Genomic DNA, 6,462 nt, shown 5'->3' with positions numbered 1-6,462 from the left:
CTGAGGTTGGCCACCGATGTAATAAAACACGTGATTAGTTTGAAGAGGATGTTTGGGGCGTGAGGTGTGTGTATTTCCGTGGCCTGTTTAATAGTGCGATTCACATCTGATGCTCGCTGTAGTTTTCCTGAGAGCGAGTTCTGCAAAATGACATTTCAGTTTGTGAAAGTCTAACCATAGACACAAGTGTAGTCTTTAAAGGAGTCCTGGTCAGTCGTAGTCTTCAGCTTCATCATGGCAGGACTCCTGTTGTTTGTCATCCTCATGCGTAAGTTAAACCTTCTATCGATTCTTTCATCATTAGGCTAATATACAAACCAACGCAGGTTCACACTTGCAAACATTGATTAACTCTTTAGATTACAGCTCACAGCGTACAGCGTAATTATTCCAAATTTACAGTGTAATTTTTTGCACTAAGTGAGAACGAGAACAAGTCGTACATACGTCGCAATTTTAAAATAGATACCTGTCAGTTAAAAAACTACCTACAGTACAAATTCTTTTTAAGTTCCAAATTTGTTATCTTTGTTACTCTTTAATTGTTAACTTCCCATCTTGTTCTCTTGTACCAACATCAGTATGTACTGTACTGGTACACTATCAGCAAAAAAGATTACTTAGTAAATTGGGAATAACTAGGCTGTACGATGCGGGCCATAACCTAAAGCATTACCCAATCATTAAATTAATAAGCATCGTATGTATGTTAATATGTATGAGCATGTTAATATACCATAGCATGATTGATAGAATTACTCGTTAGGTAAAGTTTCAATCCGTCTAAATCTTGTTGAAGTTAAATAATCGGGACAAAAATGGGAAGTAATTGATGATAAGTACTTAGTCCATCAATATGCCAAGTTTGTGTGGAGAGGTGTACCTGAAAAATAAGTTTTAAAAACTGTAAGTATTTTAAACACACACACCAAGTGAAACTGAGACGCTGCATGTCAGTAGATCTGCCCATCTCTGTTTAAAAGCTACTCTGGGAAAAAAACAGAAAGCAAAAGAAATGAGGAACGAACTTACTGTCGTCTTTCTTCTGAGGTTTGAAGAGGATGTTTGGTGTGTGTATTTCCGTGGCCTGTTTAATAGTGTGATTCACATCTGATGCTCGCTGTAGTTTTCCTGAGAGCGAGTTCTGCAAAATGACATTTCAGTTTGTGAAAGTCTAACCATAGACACAAGTGTAGTCTTTAAAGGAGTCCTGGTCGGTCTTAGTCTTCAGCTTCATCATGGCAGGACTCCTGTTGTTTGTCATCCTCATGCGTAAGTTAAACCTTCTATTGATTCTTTCATCATTAGGCTAATGTACAAACCAACGCAGGTTCACACTTGCAAACATTGATTAACTCTTTAGATTACAGCTCACAGCGTACAGCGTAATTATTCCAAATTTACAGTGTAATTTTTTGCACTAAGTGAGAACGAGAACAAGTCGTACATACGTCGCAATTTTAAAATAGATACCTGTCAGTTAAAAAACTACCTACAGTACAAATTCTTTTTAAGTTCCAAATTTGTTATCTTTGTTACTCTTTAATTGTTAACTTCCCATCTTGTTCTCTTGTACCAACATCAGTATGTACTGTACTGGTACACTATCAGCAAAAAAGATTACTTAGTAAATTGGGAATAACTAGGCTGTACGATGCGGGCCATAACCTAAAGCATTACCCAATCATTAAATTAATAAGCATCGTATGTATGTTAATATGTATGAGCATGTTAATATACCATAGCATGATTGATAGAATTACTCGTTAGGTAAAGTTTCAATCCGTCTAAATCTTGTTGAAGTTAAATAATCGGGACAAAAATGGGAAGTAATTGATGATAAGTACTTAGTCCATCAATATGCCAAGTTTGTGTGGAGAGGTGTACCTGAAAAATAAGTTTTAAAAACTGTAAGTATTTTAAACACACACACCAAGTGAAACTGAGACGCTGCATGTCAGTAGATCTGCCCATCTCTGTTTAAAATCTACTCTGGGAAAAAAACAGACAGCAAAAGAAATGAGGAACAAACTTACTGTCGTCTTTCTTCTGAGGTTGGCCACCGATGTAATAAAACACGTGGTTAGTTTGAAGAGGATGTTTGATGTGTGTATTTCCGTGGCCTGTTTAATAGTGTGATTCACATCTGATGCTCGCTGTAGTTTTCCTGAGAGCGAGTTCTGCAAAATGACATTTCAGTTTGTGAAAGTCTAACCATAGACACAAGTGTAGTCTTTAAAGGAGTCCTGGTCAGTCGTAGTCTTCAGCTTCATCATGGCAGGACTCCTGTTGTTTGTCATCCTCATGCGTAAGTTAAACCTTCTATTGATTCTTTCATCATTAGGCTAATATACAAACCAACGCAGGTTCACACTTGCAAACATTGATTAACTCTTTAGATTACAGCTCACAGCGTACAGCGTAATTATTCCAAATTTACAGTGTAATTTTTTGCACTAAGTGAGAACGAGAACAAGTCGTACATACCTCGTAATTTTAAAATAGATACCTGTCAGTTAAAAAACTACCTACAGTACAAATTCTTTTTAAGTTCCAAATTTGTTATCTTTGTTACTCTTTAATTGTTAACTTCCCATCTTGTTCTCTTGTACCAACATCAGTATGTACTGTACTGGTACACTATCAGCAAAAAAGATTACTTAGTAAATTGGGAATAACAAGGCTGTGCGATGCGGGCCATAACCTAAAGCATTACCCAATCATTAAATTAATAAGCGTCGGATGTATGTTAATATGTATGAGCATGTTAATATACCATAGCATGATTGATAGAATTACTCGTTAGGTAAAGTTTCAATCCGTCTAAATCTTGTTGAAGTTAAATAATCGGGACAAAAATGGGAAGTAATTGATGATAAGTACTTAGTCCATCAATATGCCAAGTTTGTGTGGAGAGGTGTACCTGAAAAATAAGTTTTAAAAACTGTAAGTATTTTAAACACACACACCAAGTGAAACTGAGACGCTGCATGTCAGTAGATCTGCCCATCTCTGTTTAAAATCTACTCTGGGAAAAAAACAGACAGCAAAAGAAATGAGGAACAAACTTACTGTCGTCTTTCTTCTGAGGTTGGCCACCGATGTAATAAAACACGTGATTAGTTTGAAGAGGATGTTTGGGGCGTGAGGTGTGTGTATTTCCGTGGCCTGTTTAATAGTGCGATTCACATCTGATGCTCGCTGTAGTTTTCCTGAGAGCGAGTTCTGCAAAATGACATTTCAGTTTGTGAAAGTCTAACCATAGACACAAGTGTAGTCTTTAAAGGAGTCCTGGTCAGTCGTAGTCTTCAGCTTCATCATGGCAGGACTCCTGTTGTTTGTCATCCTCATGCGTAAGTTAAACCTTCTATCGATTCTTTCATCATTAGGCTAATATACAAACCAACGCAGGTTCACACTTGCAAACATTGATTAACTCTTTAGATTACAGCTCACAGCGTACAGCGTAATTATTCCAAATTTACAGTGTAATTTTTTGCACTAAGTGAGAACGAGAACAAGTCGTACATACGTCGCAATTTTAAAATAGATACCTGTCAGTTAAAAAACTACCTACAGTACAAATTCTTTTTAAGTTCCAAATTTGTTATCTTTGTTACTCTTTAATTGTTAACTTCCCATCTTGTTCTCTTGTACCAACATCAGTATGTACTGTACTGGTACACTATCAGCAAAAAAGATTACTTAGTAAATTGGGAATAACTAGGCTGTACGATGCGGGCCATAACCTAAAGCATTACCCAATCATTAAATTAATAAGCATCGTATGTATGTTAATATGTATGAGCATGTTAATATACCATAGCATGATTGATAGAATTACTCGTTAGGTAAAGTTTCAATCCGTCTAAATCTTGTTGAAGTTAAATAATCGGGACAAAAATGGGAAGTAATTGATGATAAGTACTTAGTCCATCAATATGCCAAGTTTGTGTGGAGAGGTGTACCTGAAAAATAAGTTTTAAAAACTGTAAGTATTTTAAACACACACACCAAGTGAAACTGAGACGCTGCATGTCAGTAGATCTGCCCATCTCTGTTTAAAAGCTACTCTGGGAAAAAAACAGAAAGCAAAAGAAATGAGGAACGAACTTACTGTCGTCTTTCTTCTGAGGTTTGAAGAGGATGTTTGGTGTGTGTATTTCCGTGGCCTGTTTAATAGTGTGATTCACATCTGATGCTCGCTGTAGTTTTCCTGAGAGCGAGTTCTGCAAAATGACATTTCAGTTTGTGAAAGTCTAACCATAGACACAAGTGTAGTCTTTAAAGGAGTCCTGGTCGGTCTTAGTCTTCAGCTTCATCATGGCAGGACTCCTGTTGTTTGTCATCCTCATGCGTAAGTTAAACCTTCTATTGATTCTTTCATCATTAGGCTAATGTACAAACCAACGCAGGTTCACACTTGCAAACATTGATTAACTCTTTAGATTACAGCTCACAGCGTACAGCGTAATTATTCCAAATTTACAGTGTAATTTTTTGCACTAAGTGAGAACGAGAACAAGTCGTACATACGTCGCAATTTTAAAATAGATACCTGTCAGTTAAAAAACTACCTACAGTACAAATTCTTTTTAAGTTCCAAATTTGTTATCTTTGTTACTCTTTAATTGTTAACTTCCCATCTTGTTCTCTTGTACCAACATCAGTATGTACTGTACTGGTACACTATCAGCAAAAAAGATTACTTAGTAAATTGGGAATAACTAGGCTGTACGATGCGGGCCATAACCTAAAGCATTACCCAATCATTAAATTAATAAGCATCGTATGTATGTTAATATGTATGAGCATGTTAATATACCATAGCATGATTGATAGAATTACTCGTTAGGTAAAGTTTCAATCCGTCTAAATCTTGTTGAAGTTAAATAATCGGGACAAAAATGGGAAGTAATTGATGATAAGTACTTAGTCCATCAATATGCCAAGTTTGTGTGGAGAGGTGTACCTGAAAAATAAGTTTTAAAAACTGTAAGTATTTTAAACACACACACCAAGTGAAACTGAGACGCTGCATGTCAGTAGATCTGCCCATCTCTGTTTAAAATCTACTCTGGGAAAAAAACAGACAGCAAAAGAAATGAGGAACAAACTTACTGTCGTCTTTCTTCTGAGGTTGGCCACCGATGTAATAAAACACGTGGTTAGTTTGAAGAGGATGTTTGATGTGTGTATTTCCGTGGCCTGTTTAATAGTGTGATTCACATCTGATGCTCGCTGTAGTTTTCCTGAGAGCGAGTTCTGCAAAATGACATTTCAGTTTGTGAAAGTCTAACCATAGACACAAGTGTAGTCTTTAAAGGAGTCCTGGTCAGTCGTAGTCTTCAGCTTCATCATGGCAGGACTCCTGTTGTTTGTCATCCTCATGCGTAAGTTAAACCTTCTATTGATTCTTTCATCATTAGGCTAATATACAAACCAACGCAGGTTCACACTTGCAAACATTGATTAACTCTTTAGATTACAGCTCACAGCGTACAGCGTAATTATTCCAAATTTACAGTGTAATTTTTTGCACTAAGTGAGAACGAGAACAAGTCGTACATACCTCGTAATTTTAAAATAGATACCTGTCAGTTAAAAAACTACCTACAGTACAAATTCTTTTTAAGTTCCAAATTTGTTATCTTTGTTACTCTTTAATTGTTAACTTCCCATCTTGTTCTCTTGTACCAACATCAGTATGTACTGTACTGGTACACTATCAGCAAAAAAGATTACTTAGTAAATTGGGAATAACAAGGCTGTGCGATGCGGGCCATAACCTAAAGCATTACCCAATCATTAAATTAATAAGCGTCGGATGTATGTTAATATGTATGAGCATGTTACTATACCATAGCATGATTGATAGAATTACTCATTAGGTAAAGTTTCAATCCGTCTAAATCTTGTTGAAGTTAAATAATCGGGACAAAAATGGGAAGTAATTGATGATAAGTACTTAGTCCATCAATATGCCAAGTTTGTGTGGAGAGGTGTACCTGAAAAATAAGTTTTAAAAACTGTAAGTATTTTAAACACACACACCAAGTGAAACTGAGACGCTGCATGTCAGTAGATCTGCCCATCTCTGTTTAAAAGCTACTCTGGGAAAAAAACAGACAGCAAAAGAAATGAGGAACAAACTTACTGTCGTCTTTCTTCTGAGGTTGGCCACCGATGTAATAAAACACGTAGTTAGTTCGAAGAGGATGTTTGATGTGTGTATTTCCGTGGCCTGTTTAATAGTGTGATTCACATCTGATGCTCGCTGTAGTTTTCCTGAGAGCGAGTTCTGCAAAATGACATTTCAGTTTGTGAAAGTCTAACCATAGACACAAGTGTAGTCTTTAAAGGAGTCCTGGTCAGTCGTAGTCTTCAGCTTCATCATGGCAGGACTCCTGTTGTTTGTCATCCTCATGCGTAAGTTAAACCTTCTATTGATTCTTTCATCAT

General features: G+C 36.5%; 1 long non-coding RNA gene across 1 annotated transcript; it reads right to left on the bottom strand.

Moving 5' to 3' along the window:
- Positions 1-4,147: 4,147 nt before the first annotated feature.
- On the bottom strand, positions 4,148-6,202 carry LOC121909789. Its single transcript, XR_006099520.1, has 3 exons — positions 6,158-6,202; positions 5,122-5,265; positions 4,148-4,229 (listed from the first exon to the last, which is right to left on the bottom strand). It is a non-coding gene; the product is annotated as an uncharacterized LOC121909789 (long non-coding RNA).
- Between the last annotated feature and the right edge of the window lie 260 nt (positions 6,203-6,462).

This window comes from Thunnus maccoyii, chromosome 13 (assembly GCF_910596095.1).
Source record: "Thunnus maccoyii chromosome 13, fThuMac1.1, whole genome shotgun sequence".
Lineage (NCBI taxonomy): Eukaryota > Metazoa > Chordata > Actinopteri > Scombriformes > Scombridae > Thunnus > Thunnus maccoyii.
The sequence above is the reverse complement of the archived record's forward strand: the minus strand, read 5'-3'. Positions and strand labels throughout refer to the sequence as shown.